The sequence below is a fragment of the Podarcis tiliguerta genome, assembly GCF_965153285.1.
Source record: "Podarcis tiliguerta genome assembly, chromosome: 16".
Classification (NCBI taxonomy): Eukaryota; Metazoa; Chordata; class Lepidosauria; order Squamata; family Lacertidae; genus Podarcis; species Podarcis tiliguerta.
Window position 1 is genome coordinate 28287563 of NC_139549.1, and position 25216 is coordinate 28312778.

Sequence of the window (25216 nt, forward strand, 5' to 3'; positions counted from 1 at the left end):
GGACCAGCATACCTGCCCTATGTCCTAAAGCAGAGGTTTTCAATCTTTTTGAGTCCACAACTCCCTTGACCATCTACATTCTTCCTGTGGCACCCCTGGGGGACTCAGGAGCCCATCTATGTCACCTCTTGGCAGCTGACCTGGCCGCCCTTCACCTCTTTTCAAACACCTTCCTTTTTCGTGTGTTCCCTCAGCCTCCTCTCCTCGCCCCTCTCATTGGGAATCCTCTGGGCAACAGCCACCACCGCTACCCCTGGTCTCTGAGCTTCCAAACCCTCCCATGCCACAAAGAGAGGTGCCTCCTCACACTGTCCCACAGGGACTTGGGAAGCACCCTCAGGCCAGCCCCAGAGGCACCATTCACCTGGGGAGCTTGTACTCAGGGCTGTTGCAACAAATAGCTGTGCAAGCCTTTGGGAGGCAGAGATGTGAGAGGGCATCAGAGGAGGGAGGGAAGGAAAGAGGGACAGAGGCCAGCGTTGCCCGCAGCAACCTGACCATCATTCAAGGCATCCCAGGGTGCCACTGCGCACTGGTTAAAAACCACTGCATTCGTGGACCTGAGAGACCACCTGAGCCCCCCACCCCTGTGATGTGAAATGAAACAGGTGAATCTTCAGTGCTGTTTCCTGTTCAGTTATACTCATTTCCTTTATATTTTTTATGTTTTAGAGTAGTTTCATTCACTTTGATTCATTCATCTGTCACTCCATTTGCTCATTTGCTTGATGTGTTGAGCTCATTGCCATGGCCTTGGCAAAACCAGCTTAATTTTCTTGGGACGGTGTGTGTGTGTGTGTGTGTGTGTGTGTGTGTGTGTAGTCAGCCTGGTTCCAGCTCCTTCTCCACATCAAGATCACCTCATCTCTTCTTTTTAAATAATCTCTCTCATGCAAATGTCTTCTCTTATCATTGGCTGGGAGGAGTGGAATTTCTCCAGAGCCAATGGGTGTCGATAGCTTTATATGACAGATCCTTCATCTGAAGCTCCTTGCGAGGTTTAAGGAAGAAGCAAAAAGGTTCCAGCCAGTTCCTGTTTTGCTTTCTAAGATTAAACTTCTCTCGAGAGCTCGCCATGGCCTGGGCTCTGTCCTTCCTTGCAATTCTTAGCTGCTTCTCAGGTAAGAGTTTAGAAGACTCAATTTTCCATTGGATTCTGGGCCAACCACAAAACTATTTATATGGGGCACATCGCATAGTGCCTGGCAGAAATTTGGGAGCACAATGAATCAATCTAGGTTTTACAATGTATTCCTTTTTCTTTTTATAAAGTTGTGATTTCACAGGATACTTTGATTCAACCTGCTTCTCAGTCTGCATCTCCTGGACAAACGGCAAAACTCTCCTGCGCTCACACCAGCAGTCTGAGCTATATGGTCTGGTATCAACAGAGACCTGGACAGGCCCCTCGCTATGTGCATCATAATCGCTACAGCCGGGGAGAAGGGATCCCAGATCGGTTCACTGCTTCCGTCTCTGGGAATAGTGGCTATTTAACCATCACTAACATGCAGCCTGAAGATGAGGCTGACTATTACTGTGGGGCTTGGTTTGGCAGCACTGCTGGGTTCCACAGTGATCAAATCTGATGGGGAACTGAGACAAAAACCTTCTCTCTTCTTCTTTCAGTGCAGGGAGCTGAGAACTGCTACAGAGTGTTTTATTTGATCGTGTCTTGAGCTCTTTGAACAAGAGAACCAGGTACAAGATATTGTAGAGAAACTGGGGGTTGACTTTTTGCTGCTCAACTCCCCAAGGGACTATGAGTCCCCTAAGTCCATGATCAGTCAGAGGAGACTGGATGGAGGCAGGATCCAGTGATAGCAAGGCAGATAATATTTTTTTCTGTGAGCAGTGGAGTGTGTCAATATCCAGTATTTGGTGCTTTTCAGTTGTTTCAGCCCTTAGCCTTCATCCAGTTGCTTTCCAGAGAGTAAATTCCCCTACTTCACTCATTTGCCAAAGATGCTTCTGAGGTGCATCACTGGCAGAAAGAACCCTGGAAGATATTATGTCCAAGGAAACTAACATTGTAAGCATGGTTGGGGAACTGCAGGCTGGAGGGGGGGGTCACATAGTAGACTTAAATGACCTCCCTATCCAGCTGTCAGAATTTTCCAGTGCTAGATTTATGAATAGGCTAAGTTGGCTGAAGCCTTGGGCCTCTAAATCTAGGGTTGCGAGAGTTTCGCTTCCTGCTGAGTGTGTTCCATTTGTAAATTGAGTCGCCTGCTGCTATGGGAAAGCACATCCTGGTTTAAGAACACTTTGGTTTAAGAACGGACTTCCGGAACGGATTAAGTTCGAAAACCAAGATACAACTGTATATTGAAATAAGTGTGTTGAATCAAAAGTCTTAAAAAAACTTCCTTAAACAATGAAAAGGCAAGAATAATTTAATTTCCTACACCCTTTATTTTGCACCACTGTAAATTGTAAAAAATAAATAATTGGTGTTTGCTGTTTAGATCAATCCGTATAGCTCATTGAGTAGAGCACAAGACCCTTAATCTCAGGGCCGTCCTTTGAGCCCCACGTAGAGCAAAAGATTCCTGCAGGGGCTGGGCTTGAAGACCCTCGTGGTCACCTCTAACTCTTCCATGATTCTGTAATCTAAGGGCATTGCTTTCAAGTAAAATCATTCTCTGTGCACTCAAACACAGTTCAAACACATTCAAAGGTTTTAATAAAAAGTAATCTTTAGTAAATAGTTTTCCAGATGAAATACATTGTTTCCAAGAGATTTGCATGGGGAAATCTTTTCGATTCCTCAATAATAAGGGGCAGTGGAGTGAGGGAGGCCAGGGCCACATCCACACCATTTCATGTGCTATGAAGCTACTTTAAACACTCATGGCTTCTTCCCCCAAAGAATCGGGGAGCTATAGTTTGAAAAGGGTGCAGAGAGTTGTTAGGAGACCCCCTGTTCCCCTCCAAGAGCTACAATTCCCAGAGTTCCCTGGCAAAAAGGGAACTCTACCCCTACCCCTGACGCTAACCCTAACTCTAATGCTAACCCTTAACCTTTAACTAGAGCTACAATTCCCAGAGTTCCCTTCCAAGAAGGGAACCCCAACCCTACTCCCTAACCAGGGCTAAAATTCCCAGAGTTCCCTGAAAAGAAGGGAACCCTACCCCTACCCCCTAACCAGAGCTACAATTCCCAGAGTTCCCTAACAAGAAGGGAACCCTACCACGACCCCCTAACCAGAGCTACAATTCCCGGAGTTCCCTAACAAGAAGGGAACCCTACCCCGACCCCTGACACTAACTCTAACGCTAGCGCTAACCCTTAACACTTAACTAGAGCTACAATTCCTAGAGTTCCCTGACAAGAAGGGAACCCTAATCCTACACCTTAACCCTTAACCCGAGCTACATTTCCCAAAGTTCCCTGACAAGAAGGGAACCCTAACCCTAACCCTAACACTACCCCAACTCAACCCTACCCCTACCCCTCCCCCTCCCCCTACCCTAACCCTAACCCTAAGCCTAACCCGCCTAACAACTCTCTATCCCCTTAACCACCTACAGTTCCCAGAATCTCTGAGGGGAAGCCATTCCTGTTCAAAGCATCTTCATAGCACTTCCAATGGACCGTGCGCCTAATGTGGCCTAATGTTTCCTCCCTCATTTTCTTCTCTCTCCCCACTGCCCCATCACTTGCAATGCAGCAGATGTCCGCCTGTAGTCTCCCTTCAAAGCTCCTTCTCTCAGGTATGGCCACGGCCTTGTCCATTGCTCACTGCCAGTATTTCACATTCATTTCTCCGATGTAAATAGGGACGTCCTGCGATTCTCTTCATGACTTTGGACTTGGGGAAAACCTCACCGGCTCCGGACATCCCTGTAAGGCAAAGGCAAACAGGTGAGTGGGATGGTCCCCATCCAATAGCGTCCCCCCAGACTCCTCCTCTGTTTGGCTGCCTGTTAACAAACAAGGTTTCCAAACCACTTTGCATCCATCTCAGCCAGCGTAGCCTCACGGCATTCACTAGCCTGAATGCAAATTCTTCCAGCAACCACCCACCAGCTGCAGCCTGGCCAGGTCCATTGACAGACATCAACCAGCTTCAGAGCTGAATATCCGTCGCCTTCAGGTAGCGATCCCACCAGCTAGTAAACTTTGTACTTTCCTTCTCCTTGCTCCACAGCATCCCAGCACCAGGCGATTGCCTCCGTCCGCTTGTCAGCTTGCTGCCATGGGGCAGGAGACCACCAGGGCTGAGTGCCACCGAGCTGTCCATTTCTCTCTGGGCAGGGCAACTGCCGAGGCTTGCGCCTTGGCCCACATTTACACCCGCTCAGCTGCCAAATGTTTTTGTGGCATCACAGTCAGCCCACAGACAATGGCAGCAGCTGGGGAGGCATCACCATCACACCCTCAGCCCTCACAATCGGGGGGGGGGGGCAGCTCTGCAGCCAAAACACCCTCCCCCAAGTTGTGTCAATATCTGTGAAGGCCACACTGGAAACCCAAGGGGGCAGGAGGGGGACATTTTTCAGCCCAGGGGCTGCATTTCCCTCCACATAACACTAGTCAAATGCACAAATGAACAGAGCAATGAAAGCAAGCCTTATCTTTGCCATTTATTACTGTACTGACTGGGAGTACACTGGTGGTAGCAAGTTCCCCAGTGATACAATCTGATGGGGAACTGAGACAAAAACCTTCACCCTTTCTCCCCAGAGTGAAGAATGAAGCAGCAACTGTAGAAGAGCTCAAAGTCATCTCTGCCCTGAGATCTGTTGAGATGCAGAGCAAGAGGGATCTCCCTGGCCATCTGCTCCATGTCACTTTCCTTAGGGCTGCCAAGCTTATGTTGGCAATTCAAAAGATATCCGGCCCTAAACCTTCCTTTGTAGAGAATGAGTGTTTATATATAATATTGACGGAGTGTCTGGTAGCTCTTTTTTCTGTCCCTTCTTTCTTTAGTTTTTCTTTTTGCTGTTTATGTGCAATAAACAGCAATCCTAGTCCAGTATTCTGATGCTCAGGACAGAGTCTCTTGAACTTTTCCACAATCTGCTACTTGATCATTTCATTTTTAATTGGGATACACTGGACCAGACCTTCCTCATGCAAATCACCCCCTTTGCTGCTAAGCATGATGCCGCTGCCCAAGCCAATGGATATGGAACTATTTGCATGAGAGATCATTTGTCATTTCCAGGGGATTTAAGAGAGGAGGAGGAGGAGGAAGGTGCAGCTAGATTGAGGAGCTGTTTGTCTCTGGGACTGCCCCTTCCTTTGACTTCACCATGGCCTGGCTCCTTCTTCCCTTCGCTGTTCTCAGCTTCTGCTCAGGTCTGGTTCTGGGTGGTTAATGGGATCAGGGTGTCCTGTGCAGTAATAATGGGTCAAGCAACAAACCCACTTATCGTGCCATTTCCCATAGAAACACAATGTTTTTCTACTCCTTTTAAACACAGAAAATGATGCATAGTTTTTTTCTATTTCTTTTTTCAAAGGTGTCATTTCACAGTCTGTAACTCAGCCAGCCTCGGAGTCTGTGTCCCTGGGCCAAACTGTGAAAATCTCCTGCTCTAGAAATGGTGGAATTCTCTGGAACCCCTTTAGTTGGTATCAACAGAAACCTGGACAGGCTCCTTGCTTTGTGTTCTTTCATACAAGCACCCGGGGAGAAGGGATCCCAGATCGGTTCACGGCCTCTATCTCTGGGAACACTGGCTATTTAACCATCTCTAACATCCAGGCTGAAGATGAGGCAGTTTATTACTGTGGTGCCGAGGAGGGCACTGGTGGCTGGAAGTATCACAGTGATACAATCTGATGGGGAACTGAGACAAAAACCTTCCCTCTTCCTCCCCAGAGCTGAGAATGAACTAGCACTCTGGGGCTTAATTTTATTGATTCCAGAGGAGCTTTTGAACTAAAGAGCTGAAAAGTTTGGTACGGCCTTTTGCTCTCAGTCACTTCTCAACCAAGATGATCAAGGGCCTGGAAACCAAGCCTTATGAAGAACAGTTGAAGGAGCTGGGTATGTTTAGCCTGGAAAAGACGCGTCTGAGGGGAGATATGATAGCCATCTTCAAATATCTCAAAGGCTGTCACATGGAAGAGGGAACAAGCTTGTTTTCTCCTGATCTGGAGGGTAGGACTCTAGAGGTTGTGGACTCTGATTCCTTGGAGGGTTTTAAGCAGAGGTTTGATGGTCATCTGTCCTGGAAGCTTTAGCTGAGATTCCTGCATTGCAGGGGGTTGGACTAGATGACCCGTGGGGGTGTTCCAACTCTACAATTCTATGATTCTCACAGGTCATTGTTCTTTGTATCTTTCAAGGTGTCAGTTCACTGCACACTTTGACTCTGGCTGCCTCTGCGTCTTTGTCTATGGGCCAAGCCCAAACCATTCAAGCGTTCTCCCTCTCTAAGCGTGGACACTGGGACGGCTTTTAAGGGTACTAACAGAAACCTGGGTCGCTTGTTGGCTTTATGTTTTAGGATCTTTTCAGCTGGGGAGAAGGGATTCATTCAGGTGGGAAGCAAAACCTTTTCTTGAAACTGCAAGTCCAGTCCTCCGAAAGGAGCTGTGCAGACTTGCCAGAGAAAGATTGTACATCTCTGCCCCAGGGACATGGCCATTGCTGTTGTGCACTCAGTTTGTGACTTCCAATCCAGACATTTAAATAGGATAGAAAATGCCTCATTTCCTGGTTAATTAAGAAAGCAGAAGGAAGGTGAAGCTAGACCAGAGAGCTGTTTGCCTCTCAGGCTCACCCTACTTTTAAGTTTTCACATGGCCTGGATTCTTGTTCCCTTCGTGCTTCTCAATTATTGCTCAGGTCTGGTTATGGAGGGTTAATGGGCTCAGCTTGGCTTGTGGAGGCATAAAGTGGCTGTCATTAACAGTTATCTGCTCAGGTTATGGCTGCAAATCCAGATATTTAAACTGAAGCTCCTGGCCAAAGTCTCCATCATTAGGGTTCTCTGTTTTTTTGCAGTGGGTTTAGCAATGGATACTTCACAATGTTATGAATCTGAATATTTGCCTTGCTTATTGTTTCCATTTCTGAGTGTTCAATCACAGTTGTAGGTCAAATCTTCTTGCCTGTGTGTGATGCCTGCTGTCCCAGCTCTCACCTTTAGGGGGAGATGTTGGTGCATCTTCTCTGTGTTTGGCAGGATAGGATGACAACACAGACCTCCTGCCCCCACTGCACCTGGGGCACGGCAGGAAAATGTTGGCTATGCATAGGTGCTCTTTCACTGCAACTCACTCATGTACAGAGCTGAAGGGCCCAAAAATAACTTTCTCTATCCAAGAATATTAGCTGACACTCTGAGCATGCTCAGGTAAGTTGTGTATAATAGGTTCTACTCAGAGAAGACCCCTTGAAATGAAAAGGCTGAAGGTGAATACAGCTGAAGACCATGTTCGCTGTCAGGCTGGTGCCTGGATGGACTGCCTTTGGCCAAGAAAGTTTGTCTAGGGCAGGGATAACCCACATATTTCCCTGTGGATGCTATGGGGCTGCATCTCCCACCATGGGAGCTGAGGTCCCCAAACAGCTGGATGTTTCATTGTCTGTGTGTCTGGACTGCTGGACCAAGAAGGAGGAGGAGGATGGTATGGCTGCTGCTGCCGAGGCTCCGCTCTGCGTGATGTGCCACCTCTGAGGTGCAAGCAGAGGGCAGGTCTGCCCTGGGCAGGAAGAAGGGGGGAGCCGAGCGCAAGAAGTCTTGATATATATATGTGTGTGCTTTTGAATCTGCATCTAATCTTGCCCCTTTCTAAAATTCATTTATTGGTGTGTGTTTTTATTTTTGCAAATCTACCAAATCATAAAATTTAATAAAATCAATATTACACGTTTTTTTCAGGACTGTGGAGAGCATGTGCGTTGTGTCCTATTGGTGCAGTGATGGTGCCACTCGCACTTCTTCTGACAGAAGATTCTCTGTGGGGGCAGAACAAAAAATGGGGTGTCAAGAAGTGTCCAGAGGGGGTAAATGAGAAATGTTACTATTTTCCTCTGAGGAATGTTGGAGGATATGTGTTCTTTGTGCCTTGTTTTCTGAAAGCCCCACATTCAATGCCAGACTTCTATCATCCATAGCTAGGAGATAGTCCTGCAGAGCAACAGATGTGAGACTCTGATCATTGTACACTAGGCCACTTTCTATCCATGCCAAAGTCAGAGAATTCTGCCTCGCATGCTCACGTATCTCTTGATCCTTCACGAAACAGGCCAGAAACATGATCACCATTCAAAGATGCAGACTTTTGTGTCAAGGAAAGTGAGAGGGGAATGGAAAGTGTAGAGTGACATTTCCCAGGTGCAACGTCATTTTGCCTCCCTGCAAACAGGTGTGAATGGAGGCCGAATAAACAGTTGACTTGGTTCAATTTTCCTGCAGACAAATCTGGATGAATGTGCAATAAGCAGCAATCCTAGTCCAGTATTCTGATGCTCAGGACAGAGTCTCTTGAAATTTGCCACAATCTGCTACTTGATCATTTCCTTTTTAACTGGCATACCAAGGACAGGACCTTCCTTATGCAAATCAACCCCTTTTTTCGCTAAGCAGGATGCTCTCTGCCCAAGCCAAAGGATGTGGACCTATTTGCATAAGAGATCATTTGTCATTTCCAAGGGATTTAAGAGAGGAGGAGGAGGAGGAAGAGGAAGGTGCAGCTAGATTGAGGAGCTGTTTGTCTCTGGGTCTCTCCCTTCCTTTGACTTCACCATGGCTGGGCTCCTTCTTCTCTTCGCCCTTCTCAGCTACTGCTCAGGTCTGGTTCTGGGTGGTTAATGGGATCAAGTTGTCCTGTGCAGTAATAATGGGTCAAGCAACAAACCCACTTATCGTGTAATTTCCCATAGAAACACAATGTTTTTCTAATCCTTTTAAACACAGAAAATGATGCATAGTTTTTTTCTTTTTCTTTTTTTCAAAGGTGTCATTACACAGTCTGTAACTCAGCCAGCCTCGGAATCTGTGTCCCTGGGCCAAACTGTGAAAATCTCCTGCTCTAGAAATGGTGGAATTCTCTGGAACCCCTTTAGTTGGTATCAACAGAAACCTGGCCAGGCTCCTCGCTTTGTGTTCTATAGTACCAGCACCCGGGGAGAAGGGATCCCAGATCGGTTCACTGCCTCTATCTCTGGGAACACTGGCTCTTTAACCATCTCCAACATCCAGGCTGAAGATGAGGCAGTTTATCACTGTGGTGCCTGGGAGTATGACAGCAACATGTTTCACGGTGATACAATCTGATGGGGAACTGAGACAAAAACCTTCACTCTTTCTCCTCAGAGCTGAGAATGAACTAACACTCTGGGGCTCAATTTCCTTCATTCCAGAGGAGCTTTTGAACTAAAGAGCTGAAAAGTTTGGTAAAACCATTTGGTCTCAGTTACTTCTCAATCCAGATGATCAAGGTCCTGGAAACCAAGCCTTATGAAGAACAGCTGAAGGAGCTGGGTATGTTTAGCCTGGAAAAGATGTGTCTGAGGGGAGGTACGATAGCCATCTTCAAATATCCCAAAGGCTGTCACATGGAAGAGGGAACAAGCTTGTTTTCTCCTGGTCTGGAGGGTAGGACTCTAGAGGTTGTGGACTGTGATTCCTTGGAGGGTTTTAAGCAGAGGTTGGATGATCATCTGTCCTGGAAGCTTTAGCTGAGATTCCTGCATTGCAGGGGGTTGGACTAGATGACCTTTGGCATTATTCCAACTCTGCAATTCTATGATTCTCACAGGTCATCGTTCTTTGTTTGTGTCTTTCGAGGTGTCAGTTCACTGCACACTCTGACTCCGGCTGCCTCTGAGTCTTTGTCTATGGGCCAAGCCCAAACCATTCAAGCGTTCTCCCTCTCTAAGTGTGGACACTGGGACAGCTTTTAAGGGTACTAACAGAAACCTGGGTCGCTTGTTGGCTTTATGTTTCATGATCTTTTCAGCTGGGGAGAAGGGATTCATTCAGGTGGGAAGCAAAACCGTTTCTTGAAACTGCAAATCCAGTCCTCCGAAAGGAGCTGTGCAGACTTGCCAGAGAAAGATTTTACATCTCTGCCCCAGGGACATGGCCACTGCTGTTGTGCACTCAGTTTTTGACTTCCAATCCAGACAATTAAATAGGATAGAACATGCCTCATTTCCCGGTTATTTAAGAAAGCAGAAGGAAGGTGAAGCTAGATCAGAGAGCTGTTTGCCTCTTAGGCTCACCCTACTTTTAACTTTCCCCATAGCCTGGATCCTTGTTCTCTTCGTGTTTCTCAATTATTGCTCAGGTGTGATTATGGAGGCTTAATGGGCTCAGCTTGGCTTGTGGAGGCATAAAGTGGCTGTCATTAACAGTTATGTGCTCAGGTTATGGCTGCAAATCCGGATATTGAAACTGAATCTCCTGGCCAAAGTATCCATCATTAGGGTTCTCTGTTTTTTGCAGTGGAGTTAGTAATGGATACTTCACAATGTTATGAATCTGAATATTTGCCTTGCAAATTGTTTCCATTTCTGAGTGTTCAATTACAGTTGTAGGTCAAATCTTCTTGACTGTGTGTGATGCCTGCTGTCCCAGCTCTCACCTTTAAGGGGAGATGTTGGTGCATCTTCTCTGTGTTTGGCAGGATAGGATGACAACACAGACCTCCTGCCCCTGCTGCCCCTGGGGCACGGCAGGAAAATGTTGGCTATGCATAGGTGCTTTTTCACTGCAACTCACTCATGTCTAGAGCACAAGGGCCCGAAAATAACTTTCTCTACCCAAGAATATTAGCTGACACTCTGAGCATGTTTAGGCAAGTTGTGTGTTACAGGTTCTACTCAGAGAAGACCCCTTGAAATGAAAAGGCTGAAGGTGAATATATCCGGACTATGTTTGCTGTCAGGCTGATGCCTGGATGAACTACCTTTGGCAAAGGAAGTTTGTCTAGGGCAGGGATAACCCACATCTTTGCGTGGACAGGCGGAGTCCCCAGGTCCCGAGCGGCCCCCCCCCCCCGTCATGTGGAATAACGACTCAAGACAATGTGCTATGGTATTAAATTGGCCATAACTTTATTAAATTTCAAATGTGGGTAGACCTTGGCTCAGGCATTGGGCGTTTTCCCTCCCCAGTCCCCAGCCGGGGACCTAGGGAGCATCAGGGTTATCCAGTGGGGGGGGGGATGGGCCGGCTCTGGAGAACATATGTTCAAGCAGAGATAGACGCCCCTGTTATGCTGCCACCGCAGGGGAGAGCAATGACGACCTTTCAGCGAACGGTCAAAGCCTCCCTTCAGAAACCCCTTTAACGGGGAACCCTGGAATCACCGCTGCAAAGAGGAAGATGGACAAAAGGATTCCGCCCAAGGCCTGCTACCGCCAAAGTTGTGACGTTTTGCTACGGGAAAGTCGAAACCTGCCAATGCAGGGAAATTCTTTTCCGGCCCTTTGACAGCGACCTTAACGTAGCAGCGCCCGCATACCTGTGAAGAAAAGTTAACCTGCAAATTAAGGCATTAGCTTAGGGTGGGTAGGGTGGGAGAAGCTCTGGAGCCAAGTGAGGATTCCCAGGTAAGATCCTCCCTCTATTGTGTGGGCAGCTAATCCCTCCCCTACCTGGCCTGATCTCCTTGGCAACACTTCCCCCAGGTGGGATTGGACAGCTGACTGGGGTAGGCGGAGACCTCCAGGTATCCCACCTCAGGGAAGGCAAAGCCAAGCCTATGCTGATGGAGCCGCTCCAGATCCAGGGGCTGCGCACGTCCACGCAAAGGTCGCCCCCTGTTTTATGCGGGGAGCGGTCATTCCCTGTGGATGCTATGGGGCTGCATCTCCTGGCATCCCTGTCAATGAATGCTCTTGATGGGCCTGATGAGAGCTGATGTCCCCAAACAGCTGGATGTTTCCTCTTCTGTTTGTCTGGACTGCTGGATCGAGGAGGAGGAGGAGGACGATGGCATGGCTGCCACTGCCAAGACCCCACTCCGTGTGATGTGCCACCTCTGAGGTGCAAGCAGAGGGCAGGGCACACCCTGGGCAGGAAGAAAGGGGGAGCCGATTGCAAGGAGTCTGGATTTTTTAAAAAATGCTTTTGCATCCACATCTAATCTTGCCCCTGTCTAAGATTCATTTATTGGTGTGTGTTTTTATTTTTGCAAATCTTCCAAATAACAAAATATAATAAAATCAAAATTAAAGGGTTTTCTCAGGACCGTGGAGAGCGTGTGTGTTGTGTCCCATTGCTGCCGTGGGGGTGCCACTTGCCTGTAAGGATTCTGTCAGTGGCTCCCGGCTGGATACCCAGGAAAGTATAAAAGAAGGAAAAGTTTCTTTTTTATTTCAGTCTCTACAGAGAAAGGCTATAGAACCCAGCTTCTTGGATAATGGCATTGTCTCGAATGAATCTCCACCCCCGTCTCTCCCACTTCCTCATGCATCTCCTCTACAGGGGCTGCTATGAGCCCTCTGCCTTTAAGCTCTTTGCTCTCCTACTTTTAAGGCTTACCGGGTTCTGGGAAATGGCGGGTCTGGGTTGCTTTCTAATGACAACGTGTCAGCCGGGTACTGTTCTGGCTCTCTCATGATTTCCCAACTTCCCCCTTAATCTGCCTCTGTGCTGCTACCTCCCTCAAACCCCTGTTGCCAATCTATACTGTCTTCCTCCTCCTCCCTGGAAGGGTTAGGATGGGGAGGCGGTCTCCACCATTCCCTCTCTGCCCAGTTCCTCACATCACCCTTCTTCTCATAGGAATTTCTCTGCAGGGGGACACACAAAAAAGGGGTGTCGAGGGCGATCTGGCGGGGGGGGGGGAATGAGAAATATCCCTAATTTCATCTGAGGCCAGTTTCTATCCATGCAATGTCAGAGAATTCTACCTGGCATGTGCACATGAAGACAGGCCAGGAAAATGATTCAAGGATTCAAGGACTGAGACTTTTGTGGAAAGGACAGTGAGAGGGAACTGGGAAGTGTAGAATAACATTTCCCAGGTGCAACGTTATTTGCCCTGCCTGCAAAAAGGTGTGGAAGGAGGAAAAAAGAACAGTTGACTTGGTTCAATTTTTTTGCGGACTAATCAGGATGAATGTTCAGTAAAGAGCAATCCTGGTCCAGTATTCTGGCAAATTCTCTTGAACATTCCCATAATCTGCTACTTTATATATTTCTTTTTAACTGGGATACTAAGGACTGGACCTTCCGTACGCAAATCATCCCCTTTGTTGCTAATTTGCATGAGAGATCATTTGTCATTTCTGGGGATTTAAGAGAGGAGGAGGAGGAAGGTGCAGCTAGATTGAGGAGCTGTTTGGCTCTGGGACTCTCCCTTCCTTTGACTTCACCATGGCTTGGCTCCTTCTTCTCTTCGCCCTTCTCAGTTACTGCTCAGGTCTGGTTCTGGGTGGTTAAAGGCTTGTGCTGAAATAACGGGGAAAGCCACAAACCCATTTATCATGTGTAATTTACCTTACAAACACAATGTTTTTATGATCTTTATAAATGCAGAAACTGATGCATTTCTTTTTCTTTTTGCAAAGGTGTCATTTCACAGACTGTAACTCAGCCAGCCTCGGAGTCTGTGTCCCTGGGCCAAACTGTGAAGCTCTCCTGTTCCAGAAGTAGTGGTGGTAGCTGGGACCCCTTTGGCTGGTATCAACAGAAACCTGGACAGCCTCCTCTCTTTCTGCTCTATGGCACCAGCACCCGGGGAGAAGGGATCCCAGATCGGTTCACTGCCTCTATCTCTGGGAACACTGGCTCTTTAACCATCTCCAACATCCAGACTGAAGATGAGGCAGTTTATCACTGTGGTGCCTGGGAGTACACTGGTAGTAGCAAGTTCCACAGTGATACAATCTGATGGGGAACTGAGACAAAAACCTTCACTCTTCCTCCCCAGAGCTGAGAATGAACTAACACTCTGGGGCTCAATTTCCTTCATTCCAGAGGAGCTTTTGAACTAAAGAGCTGAAAAGTTTGGTAAAACCATTTGGTCTCAGTCACTTCTCAACCAGTATGATCAAGGGCCTGGAAACCAAGCCTTATGAAGAACAGCTGAAGGAGCTGGGTATGTTTAGTCTGGAAAAGATGTGTCTGAGGGGAGATATGATAGACATCTTCAAATATCCCAAAGGCTGTCACATGGAAGAGGGAACAAGCTTGTTTTCTCCTGGTCTGGAGGGTAGGACTCTAGAGGTTGTGGACTGTGATTCCTTGGAGGGTTTTAAGCAGAGGTTGGATGGTCATCTGTCCTGGAAGCTTTAGCTGAGATTCCTGCATTGCAGGGGGTTGGACTAGATGACCCTTGGGGGTGTTCCAACTCTACAATTCTATGATTCTCACAGGTCATCGTTCTTTGTTTGTGTCTTTCGAGGTGTCAGTTCACTGCACACTTTGACTCCGGCTTCCTTTGAGTCTTTGTCTATGGGCCAAGCCCAAACCATTCAAGCCTTCTCCCTCTCTAAGCGTGGACACTGGGAGAGCTTTTAAGGGTACTAACAGAAACCTGGGTCGCTTGTTGGCTTTATGTTTCATGATCTTTTCAGCTGGGGAGAAGGGATTCATTCAGGTGGGAAGCCAAACCTTTTCTTGAAACTGCAAATCCAGTCCTCCGAAAGGAGCTGTGCAGACTTGCCAGAGAAAGGTTGTACATCTCTGCCCCAGGGACATGGCCATTGCTGTTGTGCGCTCAGTTTTTGACTTCCAATCCAGACAATTAAATAGGATAGAAAATGCCTCATTTCCCGGTTATTTAAGAAAGCAGAAGGAAGGTGAAGCTAGATCAGAGAGCTGTTTTCCTCTCAGACTCACCTTACTTTTAACTTTCCCCATGGCCTGGATCCTTGTTCTCTTCGTGTTTCTCAGTTATTGCTCAGGTCTGCTTATGGAGGTTTAATGGGCTCAGCTTGGCTTGTGGAGGCATAAAGTGGCTGTCAAAAACAGTTATGTGCTCAGGTTATGGCTGCAAATCCGGATATTGAAACTGAATCTCCTGGCCAAAGTCTCCATCATTAGGGTTCTCTGTTTTTTGCAGTGGGTTTTGCAATGGATACTTCACAGTTATGAATCTGAATATTTGCCTTGCTAATTGTTTCCATTTCTGAGTGTTCAATCACAGTTGTAGGTCAAATCTTCTTGCCTGTGTGTGATGCCTGCTGTCCCAGCTCTCACCTTTAGGGGGAGATGTTGGTGCATCTTCTCTGCGTTTGGCAGGATAGGATGGCAACACAGACCTGCTGCCCCTGCTGCCCCTGGGGCACGGCAGGAAAATGTTGGCTATGCATAGGTGCTTTTTCACTGCAACTCACTCATGTACAGAGCTGAAGGGCCCCAAAATAACTTTCTCTACCCAAGAATATTAGCTGACACTCTGAGCACACTTAGGCAAGTTGTGTGTAATGGGTTCTACTCAGAGAAGACCCCTTGAAATGAAAAGGCTGAAGGTGAATACAGCTGAAGACCATGTTCACTGTCAGGCTGATGCCTGGATGGACTGCCTTTGGCCAAGAAAGTTTGTCTAGGGCAGGGATAACCCACATATTTCCCTGTGGATGCTATGGGGCTGCATCTCTCGCCATCCCTGACAATGAGCTGCGCTTGATGGAGCTGATGGGAGCTGAGGTCCCCGAACAGCTGGATGTTTCCTCTTCTGTGTGTCTGGACTGCTGGACCAAGGAGGAGGAGGAGGAGGAGGATGGCATGGCTGCCGCTGCCGAGGCCCCGCTCTGTGTGATGTGCCACCTCTGAGGTGCAAGCAGAGGGCAGGGGCACCCTGGGCAGGAAGAAAGGGGGAGCCTAAGGAATTAAGTGTAAATAGATTAATAGAGTATTAAAGAGAAAAATAAGACTAGAATGTATTAAGATGATTACAGTATAGAAAACAGAGGAAGATGGAAAGGAATTGCTCAAATAATTAATAGAAGTGGAATACAATAAGGGAGGCGTGAGGAGGTCGTGGAAATAAGTGAATGAAAGATAAGATGTTGAAACTGATGGATGTGTTTGATTTTTTTTAATTGTTTTTTTATTGTATTGTATTGTATTGTATTGTATTGTATTGTGTTGTACTGTATTGTATTGTTTTTTCTCTTCTTTTTCTTTTTTGTTTTTTATCTTACTGTTTCTTTGTAACTGTTGGAAAAGCAATAAATATTACTTAAAAAAAAAAAAGGAAGAAAGGGGGAGCCGAGCGCAAGGTGTCTTGATTTTTTTAAAAATGCTTTTGCATCTGCATCTAATCTTGCCCCTTTCTAAAATTCATTTATTGATATGTATTTTTATTTTTGCAAATCTACCAAATCATAAAATGTAATAAAATCAATATTACATGTTTTTTTCAGGACTGTGGAGAGCGTGTGCATTGTGTCCTATTGGTGCAATGATGGTGCCACACACACTTCTTCTGACAGAAGATTCTCTGCGGGGGGACAACAAAAAATGGGGTGTCGAGAAGGCTCCCGAGGGGAAAATGAGAAATGTCACTATTTTCTTCTGAGGAATGTTGGAGGAAATGTGTGCTTTGTTTTCTGAAAGCCAGACTTCTATCATCCATAGCTAGGAGGGAGTCCTGCAGAGCAACAGATGTGAGACTCTGATCACTGTACACTAGGCCACTTTCTATCCATGCCAAAGTCAGAGAATTCTGCCTCGCATGCTCACGTATTTCTTGATCCTTCAAAAGACAGGCCAGAAACATGATCACCATTCAAAGATGAAGACTTTTGTGTCAAGGAAAGTGAGAGGGAAATGGAAAGTGTAGAGTCACATTTCCCAGGTGCAAAGTCATTTTCCCTCCCTGCAAACAGGTGTGAAGACAACAAACAGTTGACTTGCTTCAGTTTTCTTGCAGACAAATCAGGATGAATGTGCAATAAGCAGCAATCCTAGTCCAGTATTCTGATGCTCATGACAGCGTCTCTTGAAATTTCCCACAATCTGCTACTTGATCTTTTCCTTTTTAACTGGCATACCAAGGACAGGACCTTCCTTATGCAAATCACCCCCTTTGCCACTAAGCAGGATGCCTCTGCCCAAGCCAAAGGATGTGGACCTGTTTGCATGAGAGATCATTTCTCATTTCCAAGGGATTTAAGAGAGAAGGAGGAGGAGGAGGAGGAGGAGGAAGGTGCAGCTAGATTGAGGAGCTGTTTGTCTCTGGGACTCTCCTTCTCTTTGACTTCACCATGGCCGGGCTCCTTCTTCTCTTCGCTCTTCTCAGCTGCTGCTCAGGTCTGGTTCTGGGTGGTTAATGGGATCAGGTCGTCTTGTGCTGAGATAATGGATCGAGTAACACACCCATTTATATTGTGTAATTTACCATAGAAACACAATTCTTTTATGATCCTTATTAACACAGAAAATGATGCTTTTTTCTTTTCTTTTTTGCAAAGGTGTCATTTCACACACTTTAACTCAGTCAGCCTCGGAATCTGTGTCCCTGGGCCAAACTATGAAGCTCACCTGCTCCAGAAGTAGTGGTGGTAGCTGGGGCAGCTTTGGCTGGTATCAACAGAAACCTGGACAGGCTCCACTCTTTCTGTTCTATGGCACCAGCAGGGGAGAAGGGATCCCAGATCGGTTCACAGCTTCAGCCTCTGGGAACACTGGCTATTTAACCATCTCCAACATCCAAATTGAAGATGAGGCAGTTTATTACTGTGGTGCCGGGGAGTACACTGGTGGTAGCAAGTTCCACAGTGATACAATCTAATGGGGAACTGAGACAAAAACCTTCACTCTTCCTCCTTATAGTAGGTAACATGAATGATTCAAGAGCTTTTTTGAGCATGAAAGTGACACCCTGCTAACTCTGCCAGCTGAACCATTTACTATCTTGAAGCAGAAGAGAAAGCTGTTTATTCCTGTCTGTCTGATGACAGCAGTGAGCAGCACACAGTGACACAACCACATAGGAATGTTAAGTCATTATAGGGCTTCAGTTGGCCTTGAGTGTAGTTGTTGCCTTGTTTGAGTGTAGCTGTTGTCTTATTTTTTGAGCCATTCTCCATTAGCGAATGAGAACACAAACTGCATTCAAAATACATTGAAGGGCAGCAAATGTTTTGGCAAAATTCCTGAGGTGGGATGCATATTAAAAAGTCATCAGGATCCTTCCCTTAGGGCAGCTGGTGATGAAGTCCAGTTGGAACAGGTCCAAAACTTTCCTAGAAGTGTTGGAAGGGACCATGAGGGTCATCTAGTCCAACCCCCTGCTATGCAGGAATCTTTTGCCCAATATGGGGCTCTAAGCGTCAACTCTGAGATTCTGAGTCTCATGCTCTACCAGCTGAGCTATCTGTCTCCAGGATTCCTTCCCCTCCTTTTTATATACTTTTTTCATCTTGGACTCACCTTCTCAAACACTGTCCCACTACAATTGCACTTAACTGGTTTCTTAGAAATGCTTTGGAACCTGACATTTCCTGCCTCTGTCTGAAGGGGGAGAAGTTGGACCACCTTCCTCACATTTCATAGAATTTAACTGCCACGGAGAGCGTGAGCATCGCCAGCACCTGCAGAGCGAATGAAGCAGAACGCAGCTCAGAAGGACACACCTGCTCAGCTTTCCACCCGCAGCTGCCCTTCCTACTCATTTGTGCACAGAAATCCAACCGTAACTCTCAGCGTTCACACAACAGAGGCCGAGGCAACCTCACTCCCAAGCCATTCACCTTTGTCTCGTGCTTTGGAAAGTTCTGTGAATCTGCAAAGCCTTGGAAGGAAGAGGGCAGTCTATGATGGTTCCCATGAGAAGCTTATATGCAGGCATTTATGTGTGTTCGTGTGCGTGCTTCTTGCTTGTATTATTATTTGTCTTGGCCAGGAAGTGGGAAAATGGAACTATTCACATCTTCAGAAAATTCACTAAGCCTCTCCTTTTAAAAAGTGTTTGGCATGAATGGTGAGAAAGAATAGCCTTACATCTATTCCTCAACAAAAGTTACATACATTTCTCACTGAAATTGAGTCTTAGCAGGGTTGTGGCAGAGCTCCTTCTGGTCCAGAGCTCTGGCGCGAGTCAGAAGAGTCAGGAAGGTGCTTTGGCGTCACACTGCTGACTCACACCAGAGAGAACATTTTTTGGTTCAGTCCTCTGGTGTGAGGACTCATGTCAGAGCGCTGGACTAAAAGACAGACATTCTTGGATGCAGGGAGTAGTGATCCCAGAATGTCCCACTTAAAACAGGACTGTTGACAGCTATGATGTTCGTTCTCTGGGTTTGGCTGCCATTCTTTCCAGTGCTGCTGTTAGTGTGGAGCTGAGAATCCTCTCGGCTGGGCCCCAAATAAAACCTCCCAGGCCTCCCCATTTCCCCAGGTCATTCCCCTCTTAAGCTGCCTCCTCTATCCCCAGGTCACCTCCTCACCCTGACCCCCCACTTTGCCCTCCGATCTCTGATCGGTTCACTGGCTCCGCCTCTGGCAACATGGGCTATGTGACGATCTCCAACATCCAGGCTGAAGATGAGGCAGTTTATTACTGTCTTGCTTGGGAAGAAAACAGTAAAAGGTTTCACAGTGGTACAACCAGTTTGGGTACTGAGACAAAAACCTTTGCTCTCCCTAGAGTGAGAAAACAAGAAGAACCCAGAAACATGACTAGTCGTAGTTGAGTATTCTTTGTTTTTGACAGGAACATATGATGATATCAAGTTATTTTGGCACATTGATGCTTTTAAGGAAATGATTTCCCCCCATGAACGGACTCCACAGTTATTGACTGGCAGTCTTGGGCAAAGCGAAATTGTACTGGCAAGCCCCTCACCTATCATGTGCAGCCTTGCTGCCATTCCCTAAGGAAAAGGCTGTGGGTGTGGACTGTGTTGTGAATAAGGTTGTGCCAACAGATATCAGCAAAATGACCGAAAGAGGGCAGGATTTGGCTCCTTGAAAACCGGAAATCATCTAAATTTCATTTTAGAATGACATGAATTCAAATGTGTACATTAGATGAGAAAAAACATGAGAAGCTTAGCTCTGTGTGTGTGCTTCTTGTTTGTAGTATTTTGAAATCAGCCCTGTCTTGATCAGGAAGTGGGAAAATGGAACCATTCACATCTTCAGAAAATTCACTACATCTGTGAAGCCTCTCCTTTTAAAAAGTTTTTGGCATTAATGGTGAGAAACAATAGCCTTACACATGTTCCTCAACAAATGTTACATGCCCTCCCACAATTTTTCTCACTGAAATTGAGACATTAGAAGGATCGTGCCAGAGCACCTTCTGGTCCTGCACTGGAAGTAGTGGTGGTAGCTGGAACACTTTTGAATGGTATCAACAGAAACCTGGCCAGGCTCCTCACTTTGTGTTCTTTCATCCCAGCACCTGGGGAGAAGGGATTCCAGATCGATTCACTGCCTCTATCTCTGGGAACACTGGCTATTTACGGTAACCATCTCCAACATCCAGGCTCAAGATGAGGCAGTTTATTACTGTGGTGACTGGGAGTACACTAGTAGTAGCAAGTTCCACAGTGATAGAATCTGATGGGGAACTGAGACAAAAACCTTCACTCTTCCTTCCCAGAGCTAAGAATCAAATTCCTTGATTCCAGAAGAGCTTTTGAACTAAAGAGCTAAAAAGTTTGGTAAGGCCATTTGGTCTCAGTCACTTCTCAACCAAGATGATCAAGGGCCTGGAAACCAAGCCTTATGAGGAACAGTTGAAGGAGCTGGGTATGTTTAGTCTGGAAAAGACGAGTCTGAGGGGAGGTACGATAGCCACCTGTCCTGGAAGCTTTAGCTGAGATTCCTGCATTGCAGGGGGTTGGACTAAATGACCTTTGGGGGTGTTCCAACTCTACAATTCTATGATTCTCACAGGTCATCGTTCTTTGTTTGTGTCTTTCAAGGTGTCAGTTCACTGCACACTTTGACTCTGGCTGCCTCTGAGTCTTTGTCTATGGGCCAAGCCCAAACCATTCACATGTTCTCCCTCTCTAAGCGTGGACACTGGGACAGCTTTTAAGGGTACTAATAGAAACCTCGGTCAGTTGTTGGCTATATGTTTTATGATCTTTTCAGCTGGGGAGAAGGGATTCATTCAGGTGGGAAGCAAAACCTTTTCTTGAAACTGCAAATTTCTGTGGAGAGCTTGTGCGTTGTGTCCTATTGGTGCAGTGATGGTGCCACTCACACTTCTTCTGACAGAAGATTCTCTGTGGGGGCAGAACACAAAATGGGGTATTGAGAAGGGTCCCAAGGGAGGGAAATGAGAAATGTTACAATTGTCCTCTGAGGAATGTTGGAGGATATGTGTGCTTTGTTTTCTGAAAGCCAGAATTCTCTCTGCCATAGATAGGAGGGAGTCCTGCAGAGCAACAGATGTGAGACTCTGATCATTGTACACTAGGCCACTTTCTATCCATGCCAAAGTCAGAGAATTCTGCCTCGCATGCTCACCTATCTCTTGATCCTTCAAAAGACAGGCCAGAAACACGATCACCATTCAAAGATGCAGACTTTTGTGTCAAGGAAAGTGAGAGGGAAATGGAAAGTGTAGAGTGACATTTCCCAGGTGCAACGTCATTTTCCCTCCCTGCAAACAGGTGTGAATGGAGGCTGAATAAACAGTTGACTTGGTTCAATTTTCTTGCAGACAAATCAGGATGAATGTGCAATAAGCAGCAATCCTAGTCCAGTATTCTGATGCTCATGTCAGAGTCTCTTGGACTTTCCCATTATCTGCTACTTGATCTTTTCCTTTTTAACTGGCATACCAAGGACTGGACCTTCCTTATGCAAATCACCCCCTTTGCCGCTAAGCATGATGCCTCTGCCCAAGCCAAAGGATGTGGACCTATTTGCATGAGAGATCATTTCTCATTTCTGGGGATTTAAGAGAGGAGGAGGAGGAAGGTGCAGCTAGATTGAAGAGCTGTTTGTCTCTGGGACTCTCCCTTCCTTTGGCTTCACCATGGCTTGGCTTCCTTCTCTTCGCCCTTCTCAGCTACTGCTCAGGTCTGGTTCTGGGTGGTTAATGGGATCAGTTTGTCCTGTGCAGTAATAATGGGTCAAGCAACAAACCCATTTATCGTGTCATTTACCCTACAAACACAATGTTTGTCTGATCTTTATAAACGCAGAATATGATGCATTTCTTTTTCTCTTTCTTTTTGCAAAGGTGTCATTTCACAGACTGTAACTCAGCCAACCTCGGAGTCTGTGTCCCTGGGCCACACTGTGAAGATCTCCTGCTCTAGAAATCGTGGTAGTGACTGGAGCAGCTTTGGCTGGTATCAACAGAAACCTGGACAGGCACCTCGCTTTGTGTGGTACGGCTCCAGTGACAGGGGAGAAGGGATCCCAGATCGGTTCACAGCTTCTGTCTCTGGGGACACTGGCTATTTAACCATCTCCAACATCCAGTATGAAGATGAGGCCGTTTATTACTGTGGTGTCTGGGAGCACACGGGTGGTGCTAAGTTCCACAGTGATACAATCTGATGGGGAACTGAGACAAAAAAGCATTCACTCTTTATGCAAAGAGAAAGTAACATGAACCACTTAAGTGTTTCATTCAGCCTGAAAGTGGCAGCCCATCTGCTGGTCAGGTGCACACTTCAAATAGTCATGGAAGAAAGTTGATCTGGTAAATGTATCGGGAGAAGGTGGCAGGGCAAGAAATAGTTTTTGTGCAGCTCCACTGATGTTAGTAGGGGACCATAGTTTCAAGGGGTATCAACAGCAGTGTTAGAAACCGAGATATGAAAGCTAGGAGCTAAATCGCATCTTAAACCTAGGTTATGTCTAAGCACCAACGGAATGTGTAAGCACACTTTTTTAAAACAAAAATACGAAGCTGAAAATGAATGAACTGCTGCTAGAATCTCATATTCATTTTTCGCATGGTCTTGTCCTCACCCTGCAAAAAACAAAGCCACGCATGCCCTGCTTGCCCCACTAATATACTTAATAGGGTCTCTTCCAAGAGTGGCTGGAAGTGGGGAGGCAGAAAAGGTTCTCCATTTGCAAACTTTTGGGTATCAACAGAAACCTGGCCAGGCTCCTCGCTTTGTGTTCTATGGTACCAGCACCCGGGGAGAAGGGATCCCAGATCGGTTCACTGCCTCTATCTCTGGGAACACTGGCTCTTTAACCATCTCCAGAATCCAGACTGAAGATGAGGCCTTTTATTACTGTGGGGCTCGGGAGTACACTGGTAGTACCAAGTTCCTCAGTGATACAATCTGATGGGGAACAGAGACAAAAACCTTCACTCTTCCTTCCCAGAGCTAAAAATGAACTAACACTCTCGGGCTCAATATCCTTGATTCCAGAGGATCTTCCGAACTAAAGAGCTGAAAAGTTTGGTAAGGCCAATTGGTCTCAGTCACTTCTCATCCAAGTTGATCAAGGGCCTGGAAACCAAGCCTTATGAAGAGCAGCTGAAGGAGCTGGGTATGTTTAGCCTGGAAAAGACGCGTCTGAGGGGAGGTACGATAGCCATCTTCAAATATCCCAAAGGCTGTCACATGGAAGAGGGAACAAGCTTGTTTTCTCCTGGTCTGGAGGGTAGGACTCTAGAGGTTGTGGACTCTCCTTCCTTGGAGGGTTTTAAGCAGAGGTTGGATGGTCATCTGTCCTGGAAGCTTTAGCTGAGATTCCTGCACTGCAGGGGGTTGGACTAGATGACCCCTGGGGGTGTTCCAACTCTACAATTCTATGATTATCACAGGTCATCGTTCTTTGCTTCTGTCTTTCGAGGTGTCAGTTCACTGCACACTCTGACTCCGGCTGCCTCTGCGTCTTTGTCTATGGGCTAAGCCCAAACCATTCAAGCCTTCTCCCTCTCTAAGCGTGGACACTGGGACAGCTTTTAAGGGTACTAACAGAAACCTGGGTCGCTTGTTGGCTTTATGTTTCATAATCTTTTCAGCTGGGGAGAAGGGATTCATTCAGGTGGGAAGCCAAACCTTTTCTTGAAAGTGCAAATCCAGTCCTCCGAAAGGAGTTGTGCAGACTTGCCAGAGAAAGATTGTACATCTCTGCCCCAGGGACATTGCCACTGCTGTTGTGCACTCAGTTTGTGACTTCCAATCCAGACATTTAAATAGGATAGAAAATGCCTCATTTCCCGGTTATTTAAGAAAGCAGAAGGAAGGTGAAGCTAGATCAGAGAGCTGTTTGCCTCTCAGGCTCACCCTACTTTGGACTTTCCACATGGCCTGGATCCTTGTTCTCTTCGTATTTCTCAATTATTGCTCAGGTCTGGTTATGGAGGTTTAATGGGCTCAGCTTGGCTTGTGCAGGCATAAAGTGCCTGTCAAAAACAGTTATCTGCTCAGGTTTTGGCTGCAAATCCAGATATTGAAACTGAATCTCACGGCCAAAGTATCCCTCATTAGGGTTCTCTGTACTTTGCAGTGGGTTTAGCAACGGATACTTCACAATGATGTGAATCTGAATATTTGCCTTGCTAATTGTTTCCATTTCTGAGTGTTCAATTACAGTTGTAGGTCAAATCATCTCGCCTGTGTGTGATGCCTGCTGTCCCAGCCCTCACCTTTAAGGGGAGATGTTGGTGCATCTTCTCTGCGTTTGGCAGGATAGGATGACAACACAGACCTCCTGCCCCTGCTGCACCTGGGGCACGGAAGGAAAATGTTGGCTATGCATAGTTGCTTTTTCACTGCAACTCACTCATGTACAGAGCTGAAGGGCCCCAAAATAACTTTCTCCACCCAAGAATATTAGCTGACACTCTGAGCATGCTCAGGTAAGTTGTGTGTAACGGGTTCTACTCAGAGAAGACCCCTTGAAATGAAAAGGCTGAAGCTGAATGCAGCCCAATACCATGTTCGCTGTCAGGCTGGTGCCTGGATGGACTGCCTTTGGCCAATAAAGTTTGTCTAGGGCAGGGATAACCCACATATTTCCCTGTGGATGCTATGGGGCTGCATCTTCCACCATGGGAGCTGAGGTCCCCAAACAGCTGGATGTTTCCTTTTCTGTGTGTCTGGACTGCTGGACCAAGGAGGAGGAGGAGGATGGTATGGCTGCTGCCGCCAAGGCTCCGCTCTGCGTGATGTGCCACCTCTGAGGTCCATGCAGAAGGCAGGTCTGCCCTGGGCAGGAAGAAGGGGGGAGCCGAGAGCAATAAGTCTTTATATATATATATATATATATATATATATATATATGTGTGTGTGTGTGTGTGTGTGTATATATGCTTTTGAATCTGCATCTAATCTTGCCCCTTTCTAAAATTCATTTACTGATGTGTGTTTTTATTTTTGCAAATCTACCAAATCATAAAATGTAA

General features: G+C 46.6%; 1 long non-coding RNA gene across 2 annotated transcripts in view; it reads right to left on the reverse strand.

Moving 5' to 3' along the window:
• Positions 1-2681: 2681 nt before the first annotated feature.
• LOC310666742 overlaps positions 2682-25216 on the reverse strand; it is a 120964-nt gene continuing 98429 nt past the window's right edge. The window contains exon 3 of one of the 2 annotated variants that reach the window (XR_014505994.1): positions 2682-3004. This is a non-coding gene — a long non-coding RNA (uncharacterized lncRNA). Of the gene's footprint in view, positions 3082-25216 lie in introns of both variants that reach the window. The other variant, XR_014505995.1, reaches the window with a different exon arrangement.